The following is a 12,612-nucleotide window of genomic DNA, read 5'->3' as shown; positions in this document are numbered from 1 at the left end:
TTGAAGCAAAGGAGCATGTTTGAGCTTAAATGTGGGGTGCGTTCGACCTTTGATAAAAATAAAGAGAACATGCTACTAGCTAGGCCATCAAGGCTCAGAGAGTTTTCCTAACCCTTGTTTTATATTTTATTCTATGCTTTGGGGATATAGCATATTTTTAAGTGTGGGGTGAAAGAATAAATTCCTAGTTTTAACTATTTTATTGAGTTTTTTCTTTTTTTAGGATGGGTTCCTTGGCTTTTGTTTTCGGTTCTTTTCCTAAGGATAGTCCCTTTGAACCGAGTGTCTTTTTATTTTTTTTAGTAAAAAGTTTTTTTTTGTATTTTTTTTTAGAGAATAGAAAAGACCCTTTTGATTGGTGTGATACTTGCTATTTAGGCCTAATTTTTTAGTAGTATTTTCTTGTGAATGCTTGATTAAAAGAAATGCAGACTCTTTGATATCTAAGCTCATGATTGTGACTTTGTATATAGCTTATTTTATTTTGTAGTTTGTTATGATCTTGTCTCTCCTAGAAGTGGAATTTATCCATCTTGATTGATACTTGTGCTATGTGTGGTTATAATATGTTTATTCCATGTTTTGCATCTTAGTCTATAACTTGCCTTGCATGTTATTGAAGCGAAATAAAAAGTGATATTTTGTCTAGGAGATGATAATAGGCTTTCTTTGATTTGTCTGGTAAATTTTAGCCTTTTCAGATATTTTATCACTAGTTAGCCAATTTGAGCTTGTAGCCTTTTGGTTGTGACATATTTTTCCCTTGACTATTTTGTTGAATCCCTAATATTTGCAACTTGCTCCCTTGAACATGCTAGCATAGACTTATTCTAATTATCAATTCTGGGAAAAAGGAATGGTTGAGTGAAAAGGTACTTAATGATAGCTACAAAGTGCTTAAAAGCCCTATTGAAAGAATGTGACATAAAAAAATTAAAAAGAACAAAACAATGTGACATGAAAAAAAAGAAGTTACCTTGATGGTGGCCCTAGTCCTACTAAGGAGATCGTGCACCTTAACGCATGTAAAATACATAAGTTGGGTTCTTTACTTGATAATGATCGCTTATGCTTCTTTAGGGAGGTGTAATTTTAGCGTATCAAATTTTGGCGCCGCTGCCGGGAAATATCATTTTATATTATTTTTAACTATATTATTGAACTTTAGTCAAATATTTCTCAATTTTACATTTTTGTTTTTAGTTTTGTTTTCTACAGGTTTCAATTCTTGTGTATGCTAAGTACACAGAGTCGATGTGTATTCTTGACCCTCTACTATCCGGAATTCAGAAAAACTTTGAGGAAAATGGCTAATCAAGGAGATGGAATATGAGTAACTAAGGTGTCTGCGTCGTGTCGCAATGTTAAATAAAGCGCATATTGGCAGGCAACCCAATTAGTAGTGTAACTTCTAATTTTATTTTTATTTTATTAGTGTCACTTTTTTTTATCTTGTTTTTGCAGATTAGGGGAAGTGTAAATACCCAAAAAAATAAAATTGCAGCAAAGGAGCATGTTTGAGCTTAAGTGTGGGGTGCGTTCGACCCTTGATAAAATAAAGAGAACATGCTACTAGCTAGGCCATAAGGCCTCAGGAGTTTTTCTAACCCCTGTTTTATATTTTATTCGATGCTTTTGGGACATAGCATATTTTTAAGTTTGGGGTGATGGAATAAATTCTTAGTTTTTACTATTTTATTGAGTCTTTTCTTTTTTTTAGGATGGGTTACTTGGCTTTTTTTTTCGGTTCTTTTCCTAAGGATAGTCCTTCTGAACCATGTGTCTTTTTATTTTTTTTTAGCAATAAGTTTATTTTATATTTTTTTTGAGAGAAAAGAAAAGACCCTTTTGAGTGGTGTGATACTTGCTATTTAGGCCTAATTTTCTAGTAGTACTTTCTTGTGAATGCTTGATTAAAAAAAATGCAGACTCTTTGACATCTAAGCTCATGGTTGTGACTTTGTATGTAGCTTGTTTTATTTTTTTGTTTGTTCTGCTCTTGTCTCTCTTTGAAGTGGAATTTATCCATCTTGATTGATACTTGTGCCATGTGTGGTGATAATTTATTTATTTCATGTTTTGCATCTTAGTCTAGAACTTGCCCTACATGTTATTGAAGCGAAATAAAAAGTGTTGCTTTGTTTAGGAGATGATAATAGGCTTTCTTTGATTTGTCTGGTAAATTTTAGCCTTTTCAGATATTTTATCACTAGTTAGCCCTTTTGAGCTTGTAGCCTTTTGGTTGTGGCATATTTTTCCCTTGACTATTTTGTTAAATCCCTAATTTTTGCACCTTGCTTCCTTGATGATTATAGCATAGACTTATTATAATTATCAATTATGGGAAAAAAGAATGGTTGAGTGAAAAGGTACTTAGTGATAGCTACAAAGTGCTTAAAAGCCCTATTTGAAAGAATGTGACATAAAAAAATTAAAAAGAACAAAACAATGTGACATGAAAAAAAAGAAGTTACCTTGATGATGGCCCTAGTCCTTTCAAGGACATCGTGCACCTTAACGCATGTATACTACATAAGTTGAGGGTGGCTATTATGAAAGAAATTTTTTAAAAAAAATAAAAGATTAAAGCATTCTTGAGATTATGAGAATTACTTGTGAACTAATTGTTGAAGGGATAGCTAAAAATAAAGAGAACAAAATAATGGGTGATAAATTCTTAAAGTGCAAAGTGCTGAAGGAAGTGTAAGTCACTATTATATAGTTGTCCTACCCGTCCCCTAGCCTATATTACAACCCGTTAATGTCCTATTTGATTCTATTCAAACATGCTTAATTAGTGGAGATGTACACAATGGGCAAGCCTATGGTTCTTTTGCATACATGTGAATTTTGTTTGTGAGTGTGGAAGTTGTTCTTGATATGAAGTCCTTAATTTATATTCAATCTTTTGAATTGAGTGTGTGGACTATTTCTTTTTGTGATGACACTTGTTTCATGATAGATAGGTGATTTTATTAGCTTTCTTTGATGAGAGGGTGAGAAAGTTTAAATTTGATGAGTTCAAAGTCCTTCGTTGAGGTTAGGAGGTTAGAGGTTTGTTGTTTATTTGGATGTCTTGCATAATGATTGAGAAGTCTACTTGATGTTTTGAAATTGGTATATGCCCTAATTGCTTGTATTAACCAAAGTGATGGCATTCCTATTTTGATTTTTTGAGATGAGCTTTAATGTTTGCTCAAGGACGAACAAAAGTTTAAGTGCGGGGTGTTGATGTGAGGCCAAAATATATATTTTTAATCATTATTTACCTCACATTTATTATTTATATTTTTCCCGTTTTAAAATAAATTTTATGGAGCGTGCTAAATATTATATTTTATTTGTAGGATTAATTTGATGGGAAAATAAAGAAGTTTGGAGCTAAAACAAATTAATGATGAAAGGTTGAATAAGGAAATCAAACAAGCAGCTTAATGGATTAAAGTTTTTTAAAGGCTTAAGTCATTGAGGGCCCCTTAAAGTTGTCCGGATATTTCACTTAGACACCTCAACACATCCATTTTCATATTAGACACTTTAATCTTAAAAAATAAATACCTATCAAACATTTTTCTGACACCTAGTTAAAAAATGAAGTGCGTGTAATGCACATGCGGCTGATATGGCAAAATAACAAATTAAACGAAGACATGTGGCATTTTAAATAAATGAAATTTAAATTTAAAAAAATCTAAATCTAAAAAGAAAAAGAGCTTCAACTAAAAAAGAAAAGAAAAATCTACAGAAACCAGCCCCACCCGACCCTCCACACCCCCACCCACGCCAAACCTCCCCCTTCTTCTCTTTCCCTAAAAGATATCCCTTGTCCACCATTGTTATTGTTCATCTTGAGAAAAAAAAAAATGGAGATTTTAACATATACTAAGTATGAATTCACCATTTTTGTTTCTTTTTATGCCATATTTTTTATTCCTATTTTAAATTGATGTTGTTTTTTCTTAAAAAATCTGTTCTTCCTTTTTAAATTTTGATCTTGAATTTTGATTCTGGTTTGTTGTGGAGGAAGAAGGGGTGTGGATCAGGGGTGGTGTATATGGTCTCCATTTTTTCTGGTAAAGGAGATGTGGATGGTAGTCTTCGTTTTTTCTGGCAAAAAAATGTGGATGGTAGTTTTCATTTTTTCCGGCGAAAATGACGGCAAAATATAATTCTAACTCTGAAAAATTAATACAATGACAATTGACAAGAAAGTTAAAAAAAAATGAAGAGGTGCCCTTGTGTACAACAAAGCTAGGGTTTATCTGCTCCAATAAAATTACTATTAACGGGGATAAAAATATGATAAACAACATATTAGGGCTTGAAATGCAAGAAATAAAGTGAAGTATGGATTTCTTATTGCCTGCATCGTTGGAATTTTTATCAAATTTAAGTATAAACTTAGAAGAAGTAAATTTGTAAAAAAATGTTGATGGTGGATTGTTATGAAGAAGTAGGAGCAGCAGGGCTCGTGCAATTTTGAAGGAGAGGAGATTGGAAAAGATTGTTATTTTTTTTTAAAAAAAAATAATGAGAAAAAAAAGGTTCAAATGTGTTTGATTAAATGATTCACGCGCCCAATAAGGCATAAATCCCACTTTTTGTGCCACATATGCACAAAGTGTCTAATTGGTTCAAATTCAGAATAGTCAAGGTGTTCGATAGGTGCAAGCCCTACTTAAAGTGTCTAAGTGAATTATGTGGACAACATTAGGGGGAGGTGTATGACTTAAGCCTTTATAAAATAATTTATTTATACATATGCATATAACCGCACTTCTCAAAATTTCAATTGCTGCCACGTGACAGCCATTAAGAGTGTGAATTGCAGCTGACCCATGGTAGGAAATTAAAGCAGCAAGAGTTCTTTTAGGCAGTTCCAATTTTCACGCGAACAGCTCACTCGGCGGAAACAAAAAAAAGGAATCCAATTCCTTTTGGTTTTAAATTCCTAATTTTATTTGGACTCAATTATTTTATTTAGGGTTTTCTATATTTTTAAATAGTCCATAGAAATAATTATTTTAGGGGGAGAGATCATATATACGAATATCTTTTAGGGTTTTTTTCTTCTTCTTATTTTGGGGTTAGACTTTATTATTCTTGTTGTAGTTTTTGGCTTTGGAGATTGACTTGCAACTTTAGAAATTCTTAATTTCCTAAGTTCGTTCTGAAGATTTTGGTTTGGAAATTGAAGTTGAAATTCTGGGTTTATCATTCTCATTACGTAAGTTCATGATTTCTTCTTCTAAAAATATGAATTGTGTTCTTGCTAATATGGGTAACTAAATCCATAACTAGGGTTGTGGGAACCATGAATGATTAACAAAGTATAAATAGTAACTAAGAAATTCTTGAATAGTGTTGTTGCATGCATTGATAATTCTTTCATTTAGAAGTCTTTTTAACGAGTGCACGCGTTAGAACTCGCCTTGTTGCTACTTGCCGGACCAAGGAGATAGTTAATAAGAAAAGAATTATCAACATAGATTTAGTGTGATACTATCTAATAGTTTAATGTCGATTGGTGCGAGGGTGAAAACTAAGCCATACATATGTGATGTCTAATATGTGGTAAATGTAAGGGTTAGTAAAGTATACACACGTAGCCGGACCAAGGTGCGGGGTGAAATTCTCTAGTTGCCGGACCAAGGAATTAGATATACCTAACTTATCACTTTGCATGTAATACACTAGGAAATGATTGCTATTACTAGGATTACCGCGTTATGAGCTTATGGGGAACACGTACACCCTAGTTGCTTTCTCATCTTGATAACAACTAACTTTTTAAATCTTGCTCATTGATTAATTACATAATTTCCTGAATTTGTTTCACAAATCCCTCCCCCCCCCCTTTTAATGACTTGTTTTTGGAAATACATTAACTAAACAAATATAATCGTAAGTTAAGTATAAGTCTAAACCATATTCCTCGTGGGATCGACCCCTACCTCCAAGTTGGGTTCTTTACTTGATAACGATCGCTTATGCTTCTTTAGGGAGGTGTAATTTGAGCGTATCAATGATGCCATGGAAAAAGTTCAGCTCATTAGAGATAGACTTATGAGAAGCCAGAGTTGCTAGGTATCCAATGCAGATGTAAGGAGAAGAGACTCGGAGTTCCAAGTTGATGATTGGGTTTTCCTGAAAGTGTCACCTATGAAGGGGGTGATGATGTTTGGCAAGAAAGGGAAGCTCAGTCCTAGATATCTAGGCCCTTACAGGATCTTGAAAAGGGTTGGTAGAGTGGCTTATGAGTTAGAGTTGCCAGCAGAACTAACAGCAATGCATCTGGTCTTTCACATTTCGTTGTTGAAGAAGTGTGTGAGTGATCTAGCATACATATTGCCATTGGAAAGTATGGTTGTGAAGGATAGTCTCACTTATGAGGATGTGCCAGTTGAGATTCTTTATCGTGAGGTTCAAAGGTTTAGAAACAATGAAGTCGCTTCATTTAGGGTGTTGTGGAGGAGTCTATCCGTAGAGGGAGCTACTTTGGAAGCAGAAGCAGCCACGAAGGCCAAGTATCCTCATCTCTTTCCTTCCGGTCCCATTCCAACTTGAGGTAATAGTTCCACTTCAGTTTTTCAGTCAGTCATGCATACTTTCAGTCTTAGTATCCTATTCCTTCCATTTGCATGTTCTTGGAATTTAGTCCAGTCAAAAATTAGTTTCTAGTACTTAGTGGTAGGGTTTGCAGCCCTTTCCATCCCTATCCAGCTAGTTTAGACTTCATTTGAGGACGAATGTTCCCAAGGGTGAGATAATGTAACACCTCGTATTCGAAAATAGACAAACAAGAAGATTTCCAGAAGTTGCATGTGCAACCACGGACTGTAGGGGGGCCACGACCGTAGGTGGGGTCCGTTGGTGGGCCACCTACAACCACCTCCCCAGAACCCTAGAAAATTCAGCCAAGTCACGACCCACGTCCAGAACCTACGGACCATAGGTGGGACCACGGTCCGTGGATCGAGGCCCCATAATCCAGTCCCTAAAGCCAAACGACAATTGACCAGAACGGACTGTCTTTTCATCCACGGTTCGTCAGTTTGCCCGACAACTTTTTAGTCAGGGGTCGTTTGGTATTTTCCTTATGCGTTGGACCCTTGAACTACGTCGTTCCCTTGAACTATGTCGTTTAACCCCTAAACTACGTAGTTTTTGTCAATTTTAGCCTAGAAACTAAATTAGAACCTAACCTAGTCAATTCATTCTCAAAAAATTCATCCAATTAGAACAAAAGAGGATAAAGCGGTTGAGAAGCCCTAGTCCAACAACGCAGTGAGTTTTCATCAGTTTCAGCTCCGAAATCGAAAGATTTCTCCGTGAATTTCGTCACCAGGTATGTGTGATTTCACTAGTGGGTTGCTTTCACCCATTAGGTCCCTAGAATTCAGTCATATTCTTGATTCCCTCCATATTATATAGACTTAGGGTTTCTAGAATTTCAGCATATTATAATGAATATGTTATTTTAATGTTCCTAATTAGATTATCATGTAGAAGTATTATTTTTCCCAGATTCATGCATAAACTCAGAACCCTTGTTATGTAGTTCTTTTAGTTCATGAATTACATTAGCTGGGACAGATAAACAAATATACATTCCTCAGTTTTTGAATGTTTCATTACCAAATATAAATGTTGCATTTTCAGATTTGCATGTCAGAATATTGAGTTATCGAGTTTACTTCAGCTATGTTATAAATTTCATATATTCAGTTGGGAGTAGGCTTTATACCGAGTTGGACTAGGGTTAGTCACCCTCAAGTCTCAGAACTATGTGCCCCCGTAGGTTATAAGTCCCCTCTATGGGCATCAATTTTAGTGATTACACCAGTTATGCCTCTATACCTTTGGCAGAGTATATTGGGTCCTCTCGATGGGGCATATACATCAGACTTTACATTTAGCTCATGTGGTTTTATGTCAGTTATTAGTAGTTCCTATAGTCTGATTCTATTGCATTGACCAGGTTAACAGTTATAGTTCACTATTTAGTTTCAACATGTTATAAACTTGGTCAGTGCATTCAGTTAGTTCATGTTCCGTACTTTTAGTATAGTATCATGTTCAGATTATATCATTTCTTTACCGATTTGTTCAGTTATGTATATTGTTGAATTTTATTCTATCATGCATGCTCATTACCTTTCGAGTACTGATGCATACTCTGTGCTACATGTTCTCGTGGTGTAGGTTCAGGTCTTTAGCATTAAGATCACGCATAGATCGGTTTCTGATCTCCAGTTCAGCATCATCAGTGGTGAGTCCTCTTTCTTCGAGGAAAATTGACATGATTATCTTTCTACTTTCCATCTTTAGTTTCAATTTTTGCTAGATTTAGTTGGGGCATGTCCCAACATTTCTAGTCAGTTAGAGGTTTTATTTCAGAAATAGTTAGATTCAATTTTAGCTTTGGAGTTTGATATTTCGTTGTCATTAAACTCACAGTTTATTTATTCAGATAGTATTGGGTATTCCCCATAGTTTCAGTTTACATGTTGTTTTAATCTTCCGCACAATACTTTCTTAATTCAGTTATCTTTAAATTCACTTATGATATGCCAATAGGGTTAGCTTGGGGTCACTCATGATCCTAGGACCCGTGTCCAGTCCTAGGGGGTAGTCTCGGGGCGTGACAAGCAGTACTAAGGTTTATCTTCTAACACAAATCTTTTTGAAACAATTTCCAAAACTGCGTAGTGAATTGCGCACCCCTATCTGAAATGATGGACAAAGTTAGTCCATGATGTCAAACTATGTCAAGAATATATAAATTGGCATAATGTTCTGTAGAATTTGTTGACTTTACCTAGAAGAAATAGGCTGATTTATTGTCCATTTTGATATTCTGAGGTAGATTAGAGAGGTGTCATTTGAACGCGCCTTACCTCCAACACTTTTGAGAGTTCTCCCATTCTTTCATGTCCTTATGTTGAAAAAGTATGTTCTCGATGAGTCTCACGTGCTTTAGTGGGATACAGTTCAGCTTGATGAGTCGTTGGCTTTTGAGGAGGAGCCTATCACTATTCTATAAGGTAAGTTAGGAGGTTGTGGTCTAAGGAGATTCCATAAGTAATGGTTCAGTGGAGGCATTGTCTAGATGAGTAGGCTACTATGGAGGCTGAGCTTAACATGCGGACTTGATATCCATATCTTTTCGAGCCTTTAGCTACCTTTTCTTTCTTTAAATTCCAAGGATAAAAATAATTTTAGATGTGGAGGTTGTAAGGACCCTCATGGTCATTTACATTTTTTTGTGTGCTATTATTGATTTGCACCTCCCTGTAGTTTTCTTATGGTGTTTGTGTTGTGTTGGGATTGATGGCATGCTTCAAGAGGTGGTCGGGAGAAATTGGTGTGAGTATTCCTTTTTTTTTTGAAGTTCTAAAGTGAAGTTTACTTTAGTCAACATCATGAGATTTGGGTGTCGGATGAGAATTCTAGCAGTTCCATTAGCTCTGTAAGGGCCATTTTATTCTTGTGGCAAATGTTTTTTGGTCCAAAGACTTTCGATGCAAGTTTGAACCATTAGACATTTTAGTTTTCAAGCTTGGAAATTTTTTTACTTCAGTCAATATTCTTGGTAAAAGCACCCGAATGAGAATAATGTCAACATGTTAGCTCTGGAATGCGGAGTTTGGTGTACAATGACCTTTGGTTCAAATCCTGAGGTGATCGGGATGACTTTTTGACGTTCTTTATCTTGGTTTTGTGTCTTCCTAGTAAATATTGAATTTAGTTAAGACTCTAATGAAACGACCTCCGTTGTTTGTTTCATAATTTTCTTGATTTCGCAAGGTCGTTTGAATAAAATAACATTGTTTGTATGCATTCATTGGACCCCAAATGAGTCCGAAGGGTGCATTCAAAGCTTGGTGTATTTTAGCTCAAACTCTTGATGCAATACTTACAGGTGTGGATTCTTTAGTAGACCTTGACCGCTTTTGCAATAGCCTCTTAAGAGGCCTAGGTGTTGCTTTAGGGGTAAGGCTTTAGGGAGCAAGGGCCTCGTTTGCCGCATGAGCGTCTTGGAGCTAGGCCACTTTAGTAGCTAGCTAACCGTATTAGCGTTGGCCGCTTCAGTTTTCACTTCACCGCTTTTGTGCATATTGCTGATGATGTAATTCCTTGTCATCTTTGATTCTTTAAAATGAACCCCATTTGCAAAGTAGCTCGGGTCTTGATGATTTTGCTCATTTCTTGCCCAATTCAAGTGATTTAAAGGTAATTTCGTTTCTTTTCAATTTCTAATCTTGATGCTATCTTTATTTTCATAATTCATTTCTATTTTGAACTTTTTATCTTTGGAATTCATATTCTTCAAGTATAGTAATATGACCACTCGATGTCAGAAATGAATCTTATCTTCGCCAAACATTTGGGCATGTGATCGTCACCTCGAGGGGGGATATAATGATGAAGTTAGTTTCTCAATTATGTACAATTGTTCAAGGGTCAATTTTTTACCCAATTTCTAGTCAAAATCTTTTACAATTGATATGGGTTTTGTTAGTTTCGTATTGGCTTGTACTTTCTTTTCCTAAAAGCATTGTAGTGTTCTAAGGTTCTTTAGAATGGAGAAGCACCCGAAAAGAGGTTCAAGCGGGTTAAAGCCGTTAGGCAGGTTATGGTTTTCCAATTTTAAAATTGTCTTAAGAGTAATATATATATATATATATATTATAATTATTTTATTACCTTAATTAAAAGCATGAACTACTAACTTGAATGTTAAATTACTATAATATCCCTAACTTAAGTTGTGACTTATTCGATGAGTTGTCACTTTTTCGATAAGTTGTGACTATTTTCGAAGGGTTATGATTTTTCAATGAGTTGTGAATTTTCCAAAGAGTTCTGACTTTTTTTCAAGAAGTTGTGACTTTTCCAAAGTGTGGTGACTTTTTCAATAATTTGCGACTTTTCCAAAGATTTGTGACTTCTCGAGAAGGTCATGACTTTTCAGATAAGACACAAAAAACATTTTTTCATATTACCCTTTGTTGACTATAAATAGAGGGACTTCCTCTCATTTTTCAACCAATTTTTTTTTAATCTTCTACTCTTCTTCTTCTTGCAAAGTAAATTCTTGTATGTGATTTATTGTCGTTGTGTGAGTTCAAAGTTTAGTGGAATATGAGGTACCACTATTCTGATGAAGTAAGTCGTTCTATCCTAAGAGGGTATATTCCATAACCTCGAGTACTTGAGAAAATAATTTTGATGATATAATAATTATTTTTATGGTGAATATATACATTAGTATGTAATGTTCCAATATATGAAGTTAACATGGTGTAGTCTAAAGTCATTTGTTTTTGTTAACAATTTTTCTTGTGATGTAAACATATATTTCTGAATATATTTTCCAAAATTTAGAAAATTTTCACGATTTGTTTTGATGCTCAAGATAAAAGAATGACTTTATTTATCAATACTACTTATGTGACTTAGACTCTCATGAAGTTTGCTTCAAAATAGTTATTACAATATAAACATGTCACACCCCGAGCCTACACCCCGGACGTGGCTGGCACTCGAGAACCATTGCTGGCCCCCCAAGCGAACCCTTGGCCTAACTTACTTACTCAGCGGAAGGCATAAACATAAGAAATATAACTCATGCATAACTTAAGAAATAATATCTTAGCCAAAATGGTAGCTCAAGTCTTAAACTTATACAACTGAAATAAATAAGACTAAAGAACTATAACTATCTGTCTATGAAGTCTCTAAATAAATAAGGATGTCGAGACAGGACCCCCGATCATCCTAACAACTGAAAACTAGAAAGCAAATGATAAAAAGAGACCTCCGAAATACAAGGAGGCTCATCAACTGACTCCGAGTGCTCAACCTAATCAACGAGACGCTAGATGTTGATCCTGGTTACCTGTGTCAGCATCATGAAACGATGCAGGCTAACTAGCATTAGTACATTGAATGTATGAGTATGTGAGTTGGAATGCTAAACACAACTTAAGCTTGGAAAGGATCTGAAAGGAACGCTTACCTTGACTTTACTCAACTCATGAATAACTCAACTCAAAATGCAGTGTAAAACAACAATAATAGTGCAATTTATACAAAACATTTAGAACAGTAAATAACAACTCAATTTGTTAAAGATATGCAATATCAAACTAAACATTACTCATATATCAATGTAATATAGTTTATGTGGGAGATTCTCTAACCGACAACCACCACTATGATCCTAAGTGGTGATACTGTGTCTTGCCCACGCTGCTAGAACTCTCCTCTACTCTGCCGTCATATATAACGCCTTAACTAAGTTGATCCACTAGTCTATGCTAAAAAGCAACTTAAGGAGTCATAAAAAGTATGATCCTTTACTACCCATGATGGCTACATGTTTTATGGAGGCTTGAGTAAATATGAACTCGCATCCCGATATCGGTGATCAATACTACTCCCAAAATATACTTAGCTCATATGATTTAAAATCAAAACTTTTTTCTTTTGTTTGAGATAATTACTCAAAACTTTAGCTTAAAAGCTCTCTTGGAAATCGGTATTTCCCTTTCTTGTTCAAATGTGAAAAATATTTTAAACTTTTGGGAATACTTAGTTCCCTTA

The sequence above is a fragment of the Solanum tuberosum genome, unplaced genomic scaffold (genome assembly GCF_000226075.1).
Source record: "Solanum tuberosum cultivar DM 1-3 516 R44 unplaced genomic scaffold, SolTub_3.0 scf00257, whole genome shotgun sequence".
Lineage (NCBI taxonomy): Eukaryota > Viridiplantae > Streptophyta > Magnoliopsida > Solanales > Solanaceae > Solanum > Solanum tuberosum.
Note: the sequence above shows the minus strand (reverse complement) of the source record.